The sequence below is a fragment of the Sinocyclocheilus grahami genome, unplaced genomic scaffold (genome assembly GCF_001515645.1).
Source record: "Sinocyclocheilus grahami isolate Dianchi unplaced genomic scaffold, SAMN03320097.WGS_v1.1 scaffold1094.1, whole genome shotgun sequence".
NCBI lineage: Eukaryota > Metazoa > Chordata > Actinopteri > Cypriniformes > Cyprinidae > Sinocyclocheilus > Sinocyclocheilus grahami.
The window spans coordinates 139257-155011 of NW_015506273.1; the positions used below are offsets into that span (position 1 = coordinate 139257).

Sequence of the window (15755 nt, forward strand, 5' to 3'; positions counted from 1 at the left end):
TCATGCACGTAGCTCACTTCTAACGAGTTGGTTATCTGAATTGGGTGTGTTAACTAAGCGAGACATGCACAATATGTGCACGAGGACTGGAATTGGGAACCGCTGGGCTACATCATGTGTCATTCAACGGTGAGAAAACTTTAAAAGTACTACAATACCAGGAAGGAAAATCGGGTTGTGTTTGTCTGCCATTCTCGCTCTGTCTGCACAGTGTGCGTGAACGTGCTGATGACGTATCCTGTCTGCGTGAACAGGGTAGGCAGAGGTATGCAGATACATATGTTGACAGGCAGGTAGGAAAGCCAATTAAAATGCTCGGACGAACATTTATTGGTCCTACGCCTTCCACAGAATATATAAATACAGATAAATATATTTAGACCACTTTAACTTAATGATTGCTATCGGGATGTGAAGAGACTTTCAATCAGCATAACAAAAAATGTTTCTGAAGACAATCACCTATTGCACCTTTAACTGGTGTTTTCCGAAGAAAAAAATACTGCCTATTTTCAGACAGAACATTTTGAAGATTTAGTTCAAATGGACTTTGTTTCAAAGCACCATTCCATGTGATAAATAAATACTGTTTATTAAAACAAGCTCTTTACAAAAGAAAGACAAACATAACACTTCTAGAATAGTACTATTGTATAAATGTCTTTTAAACAGACACCTGAAAGGAATATGATTGTTTCAACCATAATGTAGGGCATTTCCATATATATACTCAATGCTCACTTTATTAGGCACACCTGTTCAACTGGTCATTAACGTAAATATCTAATCTATCAAACAATAGCAGCAACTCAATAAATTTAGGCATGTAGACATGGTCAAGACTATCTGCTGAAGTTCAAACTGAGCATCATAATGAAGAAGAAAGGTGATTTAAGTAACTTTGAACATGGCATGGTTGTTGGTGCCAGACAGGCTGGTCTGAGCATTTTAGAAACTGCTGATCTACTAGGATTTTCATGCACAGCCATCTCTAGGGTTTACAGAGAATGATAAAAAAGGAGAAAATGTCTAGTGACTGGCAGTTCTGTTGCAGTTAATTGATGCCAGAGGTCGGAGGAGAATGGCCAGACTGGTTCAAACTCATAGAAAGGCAACAGCAACCTGATCTTCCAGTAGAAGATTGGAAAAACGTTGTCTGGTGTGATGAGTCCCAATTTCTATTGCAACATTCAGATGTTAGAGTCAGAATTTGGCGTAAACAACATGAAAACATGGATCCATCCAGCCTTGTATTAACGGTTCAGGCTGGAGGTGGTGGTGCAATGGTGTGGGAATTATTTTCTTGGCACACTTTGGGCCCCTTAATACCAATTAAGCATAATTGAAATGCCACAGCCTGCCTGAGTACTGTTGCTGACCATGTCCATGCCTTTATGACCACAGTGCCCATCTTGTGATGACTACTTCCAGCAGGATAATGTGCCATGTCACAAAGCTCAAATCATCTCAAACTGGTTTCCTAAACATGACAATGTTTACAACTTAACAATCACGTTCACAAACATTTACTAATACATTATTAAACTTAAAAGTTAACATTCATACCTGAGCAAACACAAATAACAATGAACAGTTGTGTTTTAATAACTAATGTTAACAAAGACAATAAGTATTGTAACAAATGTATTGCTCATGTTAATGTTATTTAATGCATTAACTAGCGTTAATTAAAGGAAGTTTATTGTAAAGAATTAACTCAGTCTGAGACAACAGGGCTTCGCAGATGATCTCATAATTAGTCATCATAATAAGTAAATCTCATAAGTGTCTGTCAGTTCGCGTTCAAAGAGGAGTAAACATCGAGGACCGTAGAAATGTGCACAGCTGCAAATATGCAGTTATGGAGAAGAGTATCTAGCACAACATTTATGTGTTTTTTTTCCTACAATAGATGCATCCATTTAACTGAACCTACGCTAATATGATGCTTCAAATTCAGCTCCACAAAGACGTGCATTTTACTATTATGTCCTTACACCGTAACGTTGTGGGTGGGACTAAAAGAAACTGATGAATCATCATTTTGTATGCACCTATAGGAAGAGGGAAAATTAAGAAACTCCATGTAATTGACCATAAAACTCATGCTTAATATTTCTTTAAATTAAATATATAAAGTTAATGTCACGTAACGTGGTCTTTAAAACATGCACGAAGAAGATCAAGTCAAATAGACTTTAATAAATCCACAGTAGGGTAATTCACAGAAGGCAGACAAGGAGACACACGTAGAGGCAACATTCACATTCAATACCGGACAAATGCAAACTTAACAGGCTAGAACTAAAGTAGGGTTGTTAATGATGGACAGACAGGTGAGGATGATCAACTAATGAGGACACAGGTGAACTGACTAACATAATCAAACACGGGGAAAAAAGTCCATAGCTGTGTCTCATTTAGAAGGCTGCACCCTCCGGAGGTCGAATCCTCTGGAGGTCGTATCCTCTGTAGGATGCATATACGAGGCGTCCTCAACCTAGAATTAAATGAGACGGCCTTCGTAGGACAGGCGGAAAAGGAAACCGGAAGTATCACGTTGCTATGCCAACACATTTAGAGCATCGTTGCGCTCTCACACTACTTAAATGAAGGAAAATTATTTCTAAATTTGGAAAGTAATTTGAAAAAAAAAATGCTTTTACTTGTTATATTTTGTTCAATGTTTGAGGAGCTGCAGCGTACGTACAGCAGGCATCCATTAGAGGAAAAAAAGGAGGAGGTTATTAAAAACAAAGTTTATCCGTTTTGACCGAGGCGAATTAAGGTAAGTTGTAAACACCACATCTGCGCTTGTGTGTACGTTACATCTACCGGCGCCGCATTTTTCAAATTAACAACGGTTGTTCATGGCGACGCAAAGAATTGTGGGTTATCTGTAGCAGCGAAGGATACACCTCATGCATCCTCCGAATTCCTGTGAAAGAAGGTCGCATTCGAATGTCGCATTCGGAGTGTCCTACTTGCTTTTCTGAAATGAGACAGCCTCGATGACGTATGCAGCCTTCGAATGCGACCTCCGGAGGACGCAGCCTTCTAAATGAGACACAGCTCATGGGTGTGACAGTTAAAGTGAAATAAGACATTTATTATTTTTATTATTAGTGTTATTATTATTATTATTATTTAATCAATTACATCCATTTGGAAATTACCAGCTTCTCATTGGTTGGGCCCATGACTACTCGGGCTTAGCCATAGCCTCGCCAATGGCACATATGTCATTATGCGACAGAGGAAGATAGTGCTTCAGACAGTCATAAACGCGCTGAGAACCTTTGCCTAGGCTGAGGATTAAAGGTAATAATTTAGTAAATAATGGTCATTTTCTTGTACAGACTGATCGTTTCGCTTCATAAGACCTCAATGTATTGTCAGGAGCCACAGGTATTGATTTAGTCATTGTTTTGGTGAACTACCCCTTTAACACCTGCATCAGAAGCATCAGCGAAGCATGAGCAGCGTGGGTTTTGTCGCTGCCTGTGTTAGTAAATGAGCATGTTCACATCACGGTGTGACTATCGGCCTTCTCGATCATTAACATGAGCAGCGATAAAATATGTGCTGTGGAGTCTCCGCTGACACTTGCAATGCTGAATCGTTGGAATAAGTTCACATGGGTGTTCACAACGTAATATTTTAATGATTAATTGTGCAGCACTAGTACCTAATAAAATAGCTAGTAACTGGCTAGTGATAATATTACAACTTATTTTATTTTATTGCTTAAATTTTTATTTTATTTTTTCAAACATTAAACCATAGAGCTTTTATTTTGGTGGAGAACTGTAGAGAGTTCTTAAAGCCTCTCTTTTGATGACAACAAACTAATTAATAATACATTAAATGTAATAATTTGGGTTGGTGGTTGGCAGCATTTGCATAGTTTAGAGTGGCAAATTGTACCAGCATAATTGGAGGTCAAAATGCAAACAGGTTTGGAGGTCTGAAGTAGTCAATATACGATAGCTTATGTCAACATGATTGATGACTTTGACCTTTTGACCCATAATTATATCCATATGTGACCTTTGACATCATAATAATTTCCATATGCGAAAACTGGCGTGTGTGAAATCCGGCTGTCAAACCGGATGACAAATGATATTATGGATCGTTCCCATATCCGGACTCGTGTGCGGACTCATCTGTGTCTTACGTGCCCCGTGGTATCAGGTTGCTGTGTGTTCATGCTCGCGCTCTCTCTCACTCGCGCCCCCTCTCTCTCTTTCACTCACTCTCTCTATGGGAGAAAAACAAGCATTGATGAACAATAAACAGAATAAATAAACAATTCTAACAGATTGCGAGATCGTATCACAATATGTGTGTGTGTACTGATATATATAATCTGACGGCAGTATTAAAAATTTCTCAGCATATGAATGAAATTGGGGATAAATCAATAAAAATATAAACTGGCTTACTTACATTTATCAGGGAGAGAACGTCTTCTTCGTGCAAGCATCGCGATTCTTCAAATGAAATGTTTCCCAAAATTGTGCTTGGTTTAAATTGAAAGAAGAAATCTTTCTTTGAAATCGTCTCTCTCCCCCTCACCATCTTACTCCCCCTCTGCCTGTGTGCTCATGGCTGTGTGTGTCGAGCCCCCACCGGTCCTGTCATTTCGGTCCGCTGCGAGAGAGAAATAAGTTTGGCAAAAGTTTTAAATGCACTACATCTATTTCAAAGCGCGATATTACTTTAATGTTGAAATAAAAAGATTCCCTATTCATCTGATGTCTGGCGGTTCTGGTTTATATTTTAACTAAGTTTCTTATTTTAAGCATGGTATGCTTACATGGTCTACAATGGCTTAGTGGTCTACGCAGTCATGGCTCAATAGTTCGTTTTTGACCATAGTATCTAATTTCCGTCTCAAACGGGTTTTAAAATGCGTTTAGCTAATATCACATCTATTTTAAATATGAATTATGTAATTAGTTATGTTTTATTTCACAATGTCGATCTGTTTAAACAGATGTTCTCACGGAGTTCGAACCAAGGACGTGTCTACAGTGGTGGCCAGGGATGGCACCGGCCCCCTGAAATTTGGCTGGCCACCCCAGGTGCCCCCCCTCCCCCTACCAGATGTCTTGCGATAGGCTTGTTTTTAGTACATTTCTAACTGCATCTGGCAGTGGTGGCATGTGTAGGCATGAGGACCACTTTCTTCTCTTCTTTATGCTTAATTTTAGGCGGTTTCTATAGTGTGATCTTAATAACACATATCGAGAGCGCATAATGTTACGCGATCCATGTGTGCGAGGACGAATCTTTCCACTCCCAAGCGGATTTCCTTCACTCTCACAAAACTGGACGTGTGCTTTTAAATATTGTTCTTTTAGGAATTGGCTCTGCTCTCGCTCAGATATTGCGTGTACATGCTCAAACGTTGTCTTCGCATCACTGAAGACGAAGAGCTTTTTTCTAATTCAGGTGAGGAGTACTTATCTCACTAAATGGAAGCAAGCTGATTATAGTCAGCCTTCTCTAGTTATTTATTTTATTAATAGCCTACTTATTTTAGTTGTGCTTAAATTGTAAATATGCATTTATTCAATTATTTTATTTAGTGCATTTCTATTTTGTTGTTTTTGTATATAGTTTTGCAATAAAAGCGTATAAACCAGGTTCCATAAATAATCACTGAGGGTGCTTCTGAAATGAGTGAGGGTGCTCTAGTCTTAATGCACATTTTCACATATTTTGTCCCGTCTGTTGCTATGGTTATCACTATGTCAATCACTGCTACTTCGAGAGTGAATTCCACATAAATAAACTTTGCAACGTGTGTGTGGCTGGAAAACAAAGTTCTAGGCTACATTTTAAATGGATTATTGACTAGAAAGCTTGCAAAGAGAGCTCATAACCACTAAAAAGCTGTCACTCTTTGTTTAGTGAGTGTACACAATGTATTAGGCTATAACATACATCAGGGATCCTCAAATCTGGCCCACGAGATCCACTTTCCTGCAGAGTTTAGCTCTAACCCTAATCAAACACACCTGAGCATGCTAATCAATGTCTTCAGGATCATTAGAAAATCACAGGAAGCTGAGTTTGATCAGGGTTGGAGCTAAACTCTGCAGCGCATTGGACCTCCAGGGCAAGATTTGAGGAACCCTGACATACATCGTTCCGCAAACACAACCCCCCAATGTTCATGCTCCTATCTTGGTCACATGGCCACTGTAGTTTAGGATAAACAAGTACACCAACACAACATTCAATCGTCCGAATATTATTATTATCTTCTTTTAAATGAAAATATATGAATTAGGCGATCGCATATGATATAAAGCAAAGCAAAACATTTACATTAGTTTTAGTCATCGCTAAAAATTTTAAAAACGTTGCACATTTTACCAGGATTGGGGGAAAAAATATATATATTTTAACAGGTCAAACGATAAGGACTATTGGGGGCACGGACATGTCCAGTCATGTTTATGGAGACTTTACATAGACAATTTAATTCAATTCACATTAATTTCTTATAACTTTTTTTTTTTACAAAATAAATTGTTGCAACGCAGTTTCACAGAAAATTAAAGTTTCTACATCATATTTACAAACTTTTATATTCAGACACTCAGGGTAATAATCTAAATCTGGGATTTACGGGGACACTCCACAGACATAATGACTTTTACTGTACACACTGTACACCTACCATCACACAAGAATTCTGCATGCGGCCCACATAAACGAGCAAAAATGCTTTACATGTCTTGAAATAATAATTTCTGAACATTAAACATTGACTATCAGTATTTATTCACCTGTTTCTCGTTGTTTCTCATTAAAATTCATTAAAGTAAATTACATCGCTTATGTCATAGAATAGCACATTGTAATGAAGTGTTACAACGTCCCCCATCTGCGCAACTGGAATTTAAAACTGGTTAGTTTTTAAAAAACTAAAACTAAAATCTAATCTGATAAATAACACGTTGGGGATTAAAATAATAGCAGATTTGTCTAATTTTAAATGAAAAATTTACTTAAGCCAGAATTAAAATTATACTATGGTAAAATAAATGTTCAGCGATAGCTTCAAAAGATTTTTGAATTTTTCTCTATATAATGTTGATGTGTTAACTAATAAATACTGTAAATATTGTTATGCTAACATCTGGAAATATCAAATCAAACCACGTGTGTTACAACTAACCCGCGTTACTATGTCCTCCGCTCTCCCCTATGTCTATTTGAAATAATATGGTAATAAAATATATGACAGCATAGTAGCATGTTACTGAAGCAAATCATACATTTAATCAAGTATTCATCATTTATTTAAGTTTATTGAACACATTTTAAACGAAGATGTTAGTTTTTCACTAACTACGCATAAACGTTATTTTCGCAAACATGTACATTTACATTGCTCACATATTATTATAGCTCAGCTCGTGTTGAACACAGTATAGTCTAATCAGACTTTAGCCATTAATATATTTTTAAGATACTGAAAAACACAAATGTCAAAACGTATCCAGTGATTATATATAACACGCTGTATGATATAAACATTTAATAGATTTAGGTAGCAATAAATATGAAAAATGATACCTTTTTTTTTTTTTTTTTTGGAGTGCTAGGATGTTCACATATGAATGAAATCCATTATTGCTGGTCTGTGGTTTTATACTGCTGTAATTTTTAAAGATTTCATATTATTTTAAGGTGAGCTTAAAGGGTGCACTACTATTAAAATCACACAGCTTCAGCGCGACATCAATAATTTCATAGATATTGTTAATAATAGTTGTTCATAATAAAATATGTATGAACTTAATACATGACCTAGATTATTTATTTTGATAATTTTTGTAATTGTTAATAAATATTACATGAAATTTATTAACAATTGTGGCTGCTCCAATTAAGCTCAGTGTGGTCTCTTTAAGCTCTTCCACAATGAACGTCTATGTAAATACTTCATAAACAGACTTGAAATATTAAGCGATGGTTGTCACTTTAAGTTAAGCTAATTGATTCTCTATAGATTCTGTCAACTCAAATCTGCAGACTGGCTCTGACCTTTAGCAACTAGCATCAACTTCTCCAGATTGTAAATCAGTGGAAAATCTGATAAAAAAAATATATATTGTAGTGTATTCCAGCCTTAAGAGACTATAGATAAGCTGACCTTTATTTAATTAATAAGAGGCTTCATAATGAGGCTAGTGATCATCCCGTGAATGAAATTATTTATTGGTTTGTTTTGTTAATTGATTTTTGAATACGTGTTACTTAGCTGAACGTGGACTAGGCCTAGATGTTGCAATGTGTTTACATGACACTTCGCTATCAATATATAACTGATCAAATTTAATGCCTTGTTGCTTGATTTTAGTGTTCTGTTTTTTTTTGTGACTGACTATGTACCTTCAAAAATATATTTTTCAATTATTCTTTAAAAATGTTGTTTAAAATAAACAAGAAATTTTAATAAAACATGATGTGAGCTTAATGGGCACAGGGGTGTGCTTAAAGGGTACAGACATGTACCCATTAAGCACAGTCAGACCTTTTGCATTTAATGATGTATATCCTAACTGAAATGCTTTTGTCATTTAAAATGGAATTAAAACATTTTGTGTGAGAGATTAATATTTTATTGTAACATAACTTTTTGTACTGAAACCAATATCTTGTGCACTAAAAATGTCTCAATGTAGATTATGGTGAGCTTAATATGTTTACCCTAAAGAAAACTCACAGATCCTCCCAGGGTTACACACCATTGTGAAATTAAATTGAATGTTTCAGACTCAGAGATGGGTGGAGTAACAGTACATGTGTCAGGTTTCTGTCTGCTAACCCTTTTTTTTTCTTGATAATATGAAATTTATTATTAAAGCATGATTGTAAAAGCTTAAATGAGATCTTAAAAAAATTAACAGATTGTTTAGACGAAATCTTAAAAGTTTTAAAATATTTTACTTATTTACATGCAAATGTAACCTAAATTATGATTTTTATTCAGCAGTACCTGTTCAAAACTTGGTTTATAATTTTAAAGGATACTTGTACTTAGTTTATTTCAAAACATATTCCATCTTAAATAAAAAAGTGTACATATCTTAGATTATTACTAGGGTGAGCATGTAGCTATGATCTAGTTCTACACTTATATAGTTGTATTTTTCTGAACCGACCTTTATCAGCGCAATAAATATCATATACTATCAATATACTATTGGTTATCTACTCGGAAATATATGTAGACAGACCATATGTAACCTCTTGTCTGCTGATCTTTGAAAAGAGAGATTATTACTTTAACAGGAGCTAGTCCTTTGCCCAAATAACGTCCCGGTTCATTGAAAATGTTTGTTTAAACAACAACTTGTCAGGCTTAAGTCAACTACAGATGCGAGAAGAGACATTCCAAATGCTACTCATGTCACCATGATACGTATTCTTCGGATACCTGCTGATTTTTGGGGGTTGTAAACCGTACTTGAATGAAACCGCACATGTGAGTTCTTCACCCTGAGAATATTTAATTGCGCCTAAAAAGCACAGATCAAGCTAAATTAAATAGCGTAGGCCTACACCACACCAGACTCCTGATGCCTGACGGTAGAAAATACCTGTACGACGTTAAAAGTTATATATACAGTATGTTACATTTTAAGATGACTCGTGTTTCATGTATAAGTTGGGTGTGTGTATATGATTTTACTTTTCTTATTTTTACAAAGATTCAATTTAAATTCAATTCCTCGTAAATATAAGACCAAAACATTATATTACAAAAGAATATAAACTCCAAACACCCACACACACACACACACACAAAAGGCCTCAATCTTACTTTTTCTCTGTTACATGTTACACTCGCATATGGAAATTATTATGATGTCAAAGGTCGCATATGGATATAATTATGGGTCAAAAGGTCAAAGTCATCAATCATGTTGACATAAGCTATCGTATATTGACTACTGTCTGATATCATTTAAAGCAGTTACTACTTACTAATATGTGAGTCCAAAAAAATTTTGCGTTGTGACAGGCCTTAACATTCAAACCAGTGACAGGAATATTATGCAACTGATGATGCAAATATTCTACATTTACATGATGCAATTATTAAATATTATATTTTTTCATCTGCTCACCTTCAGAATTGGAAAGAAATAAATAAATTCTCACTACAGGTTTGTCTTTAAAATGAAAGTGGACATTTTTTGTTAATTGTAATAAAAATTAAAATGAAAACTAAAGTAAACTATGCAAACATAAACTAAAAGTAAAACATTTGGTGACTTAGAAACTAAACTGAAACTGTAAAACCCTCAAAAAGTAAAATAACAACCGTAAATACAATATTTGTAAATACGGGGGAAAAAAAACTATATGCAAACTTAACTGATTCACACATTTTTTTTCTAAAATTAGAGTGTCATGTAGAGCCAACTGAAAACACACATGAAGAAAAACACAGACTCCCGGTGACTTTAGAAACAAGGAGTGTTTTAAGTTCAAATGTTTGTGGATTATAATGAGGATTCTGAATAATGTCAGTTGCAATTGTGTTGAAAATTATAGCTCAACACAAAAAGTCACAAAAAGCAGCATAAGTTCATATTTTACATGACCATTTATTCAGCTGTAGTGTGATTTAGTTATATTTTCTGATTTGTGCAGTAATTAAATAATTTGAACCACACTGTTAATTTTAATTTATGTATTTATTTTCTCTAGACTTTCAGACTGCAGTATCACTGAAGAAGGTTATAAAGCTCTGGCTTCAGCTCTGAGATCAAACCCTTCACACCTGATAGAGCTGGATCTCACAGGAAATGATCCTGGACCATCAGGAGTGAAGCAGCTCAGTGATTTACTACAGGATCCAAACTATCAACTGAAGACACTGAGGTGAGTGTTAAAGATTTTAGTTTTGTCAGTTTGTGTCCTTGTTCGTGCTGTGAAGTTTCTTGCTCGTGGTGTCTTCCGTGTTAGATCTGCCGCAGGTAAGACAGATATAAAGATATAATAACCACCGGCGGCAGTTTGTAAATGCTTAAGACAGGAACTTTCACGGGCTGCGCATGTGCGAATCTTCCACCGGCTGGACTGTTCTAAATGGTTATATTTTGGGGAGGGGGAACAGGGAAAAATGTATTTGATTTATTTGTTGACTGTTTACTGTTGAGTATAATGTGTGCATAGTTTGAATCAAGTCTTTTATACTTGTGTGAAATGTGTGTATAATCGACTTACCTTTTTGTGGAAGGTTGAAAAAATTATTACTTACCTTGTACTTACCTTAAAATGGTTTCTCTCTTGTGGGCGGAGCCTACACTATAAAAGTGCTGCTTTATTTCTCATTTGTGGTGAGGAAGTTGAGGAGGACAGTTGGTAGTGTAAGCCATGCCAGCTGAAAACCTTTTTCGTAGAAGGAAGCTCAGCCAAGAGTTGGTTGTAAATATTTTGTAGTTAAAAATTAGTGCATTAACGCAGATGATGAATTTTTCCTGTTTAACAGCGTTAAACATATTTAACACAGTTAACGCAGGGGCGGAGCTAGGGTTGGCCACCCCACTCACAATTGCTGCTTCTGTCTCTTTTTTTCTTGAAAAGAATTGTGTTTATTTAGATGCAGAATGTCTTTACAACCACATCAGACAGGAGACTTTTCAGACGTGCACTCCACTTTGCCTCAGAGCCTCACTAGTCAAATGAGCGTGGAAACGGTACAAGTGATGAGATGCTTCAGTAGAACATCAGCAAACTGTGGTCAGATGAGATGATGTCAGGCCATATGTCAGTAAAAACACATGTTCCTGTCCTGTCAGCCGTTACTCTGTGCTTGTAGTGTGTACTCTTCAATTGCACAAATACGGTGGCGCGCGCTGTAGCCTGTATCATTTAATATTAAAGCACGAATGAATCTATGAGCATGCGTGTCAGACCCGCGTCACATTCAGCAGCGACAGCTCTTAAAGTAATAGCAGTCAAAAAACCTAATAACCCAGCTGCTGTAGTGTGTTAACCAATAAATTTTGTAGCTTTAAGGATTCATCTATATTTAATTTAGAATTTAGTGTTTCATAACTTTATTCAATCTCTGTATATTTCCTACTTGCTGAAGGGCACAGGTATATCAGGGCTTCGAACAAAAAAATTAAGTAAGGAGCCATTGGCTCTCCAAAGAAAAAAACGTAGGCGCCAAATTATAATTTCTTTGGTGCCACAGAATAAATGTGTTTTATTAAGTTGGCTTGAAAAAGCCAATTTACTGAAATCCGATTTAAACTTCTTCTTCTTCTTCTTCTTAGACCAAATTTTAAAATGTATCTCCTCCTAGACTTTTAAATCTACAACCACCAAACTCGGGTCAGACCTTCAGACTGGTCTGACTCGGGTTGCTATATCTTTTCTAACTGATCTGGCTTACGGTTTTCATAAACCAGACTATCAAAACCACCTAAAATCCCATAGACTTTCATTGAGGGGGTGAAAACTTTTATACAATAAGACTTATGGGGTATTTAAGCTGTCTGGTGCTATAGCAAAGCTTAACAACTCCCTACTGAAAATACAGCTAAAACCAGCCTAAGCTGATTGGCTGCTTTGGCTGGTCTCCCAAGCTGTTTTTAAAATGGTTTTGGCCATTTTTTTTTAAGCAGGTCAGGCTGGTCTTAGCTGGTTTTTAGCTGGGGTTTTTTTTATTGGATCAACTGGTTTTAGTTGGTTTTAACTGGATTAGCATAGAAACATGCTAACAACATGCTAGTTACTTGCTAATCAGGCTAAAAACATGCTAACGACATGCTAGTAATTTGTTAATCATGCTAGCAACATGCTAGTCACTTGTCAATCATGCTGGAAACATGTTAGCGACATGCTAGTCACTTGTTAATCATGCTAGCAACATAGTATTCACTTGTTAATCATGCTAGCAACATGTTAGAAACATGCTAATGACATGCTAATAACTTTGCTAATCGTGCTAACGACATGCTTGCGACATGCTAATAATGCTAGCAACATGCTAGAAACTGGTTAACGACATGCTAGTGACTTGCTAATTAATAATAACGAAATGCTAGTGACCTGCTAGTCATGATAGCAAAATGCTAGACACTTGCTAATAATGCTAACAGCATGCTAGTCACTTGTTAATCATGCTGGAAACATGCTAACGACATGCTAGTAACTTGCTAATCATGTTAATGACATGCTAGTCATTTGCTAGTCATGGTAGCAACATGCTAGTCACTTGGTAAAAATGCTAACAACATGCTAGCGACAGGCTAGTCACTTGTTAATCATGCTAACAACATGCTGGAAACATGCTAACGACATGCTAGTAACTTTGCTAATCATGCTAACGACATGCTAGTCACCTGGTAGTCATTCTAGCAACATGCTAGTCACTTGCTAATCATGCTAGCAACAAGCTAGAAACATGTTAATGACATGCTAGTAACTTTGCTAATCATACTAACGATGTGCTAGTCACTTGCTAATCAAGTGACTAGCACATGTTAGTCTTGTTAATCATGCTAACAACATGCTAGTTACTTGCTAATAATGTCAACAAAACATGCTAGCAACATGCTAATTACATGCTAGTAACTTGCTAATCATGCTAGCAACATGCTAGTCACTTGCTAATCATGTTAACAACATTGGTAGTAACTAGTATTGCTTTCGTCAACGAAAATTATGACTAAATATCATCGTCAACGAACCTTTATCACGTGACGAAAACGAGACGAGACGCAACGTAAATGCTGGTCATGTGACGATGACTATAATTAAATGTATAATGCAATATTGTTGACGAATAAAAACGAGACTGAATGTGGTTTACAAAATAAAAACTATGCTAAAATGTCTCTTAATTTTCGTTGACCAAAACGAGACGAAACAAAACGTTTAGTCGCGTTATTATTATTATTTTGCAGTATTTCTGTTTCCTGTGTCTCACTTCAGGGGCTGCATCAGGTCGCACTGCGCAGACGCAGGCGACGTCACTTCCTCAAACCCCACTCGCGGCATTATTTAGAGCAGTGTTTCCCAACCGGGGTGCCGCGTCTGTCGAGAGCAGGGGTGCCGTGTAAAAAATTCTTTTTTAATATTTTTAAATTGCTAAAATGTTCAAAAAAGCAGCTATTATATAATATCCATTTCTAATGTCGCCAATAATTAGAGATGCACTAAAATTCCGGCTGCCGAAAATTAGTTCACCGCTCAGGATTTACTTTCACGTGGTGTGACGCTCTGCGTATTATCCCGCTCTATATCTCGGTCACGACCCATGTGAGTGCTCCACTCATATACCGTTCATGCTCATCGGAACAGCAAAGTCCACTCAAAAATCGAGCTGACAGGAAACATCTATGTAGTACAGTATTGTTTCTGTTTGAAACAGCCCTACTGTGTTGTAACAAGGTGTGGTAAATGGGCAACTCTGTTAACGCTGCCCTCTCATTCTCATCATCTGCTAACCGCTATGCTCATGTGTCCTCTGATAATAATAGCTTTCTAGGATTAAACATTATTTGGATAATTGGTAAAAAAAAAAAACTACTGTGTGTTAGACCTACCCGAAAAACTAAAAAGCAATTTATTTCATTTGTAGGCCTATCGTGATTTTTTTTATTTTTATACAACATGTTAGAAAAATGCTAACAAAATGCTAGTATATTTTGCTAATCATGCTAACAACATGCTAGTAACATGCTAATCATGCTAGAATCATGCTAATAATGCTAGCAACATGCTAGTAACTGGCTAATCATGATAACAACATGCTAGTAACTTGTTAATCATGCTAGAAACATGTTAACAAAATGTTAGTAACTTGCTAATCATGCAAAGGGCATGCTAGTAACCTGCTAATCATGCTACCAACATGTTAGTAACTTGTTAATAATGCTAGAAACATGTTAAAGGGGTCATATGATGCGATTTCAATTTTTCCTTTCTCTTTGGAGTGTTACAAGCTCTTGGTGCATAAAGAAGATCTGTAAAGTTGCAAAGACTAAAGTCTCAAATCCAAAGAGATATTCTTTATAAAAGTTCAGAGTCAGCCACGCTTACCTAAAACGACTCGTTCTAACACGCCCCCACATATCTACATCACTATGTGGGAAGATTTGCATAACGCCGCCCAAATGTTCACGCAAAGAAAGAAGGCTTAACTTTTAGTCTCCCTGTAGTATTGTTGACGCTGCAGCCATGTCGTGAAGACGCTGTGTGCTTCGTTGTGAAAGCAAAACTACTTTGTTTGGTCTTCCAAAAGAGGACGATATCCGCTTCGTCATGCCTAGAGCTGATCCGTGCTGGTCGCTGAGGAAATACTACAACTTTCAACGTGGAAGAAGCCCAGGGCGCGGGCCCGGGTGGAGCCGCCGCGGGTGCAGATCTTGGGGGTAGTAGCAAATATTCAAACGAGAGCTTTGAAAGCCGAAGTGGACAAAGGTTTCCATGTGAACAGCAGTTCAGTTAACCTAACCCTCAGCTCACTCTATCCCGGCCTCAGCACACGCTAAGGGGGCTTCCCCTCACGCTAGGCCGCTGTGTTTTTCGTTGTGAAAGCGAAACTACTATCTTCCAAATAGTACTACTTTTCTTCCAAAAGAGGACACGACTACAAATCAGTGGTTAAGTTGTATTTACAACACTGTTCCAGAACAGTTTAACCCACAATATCCAGATGTGTGCAGCACATTTTACGGAGGACTATTTCCTGATCCTGG

The 15755-nt window shown here is 36.7% G+C and overlaps 1 protein-coding gene and 1 long non-coding RNA gene across 2 annotated transcripts in view; both read left to right on the top strand.

The window, feature by feature from the left end:
- LOC107566705 (NACHT, LRR and PYD domains-containing protein 3-like) overlaps positions 1–15755 on the top strand; it is a 168944-nt gene that overhangs the window by 93768 nt on the left and 59421 nt on the right. The gene's annotated exons all lie outside the window — the stretch shown is intronic.
- The window catches only part of LOC107566708 (uncharacterized), a 12781-nt gene continuing 7871 nt past the window's right edge, over positions 10846–15755 (top strand). The window contains exon 1 of the long non-coding RNA XR_001606541.1: positions 10846–10920. This is a non-coding gene — a long non-coding RNA (uncharacterized lncRNA). The remainder of the gene's footprint in view (positions 10921–15755) is intronic.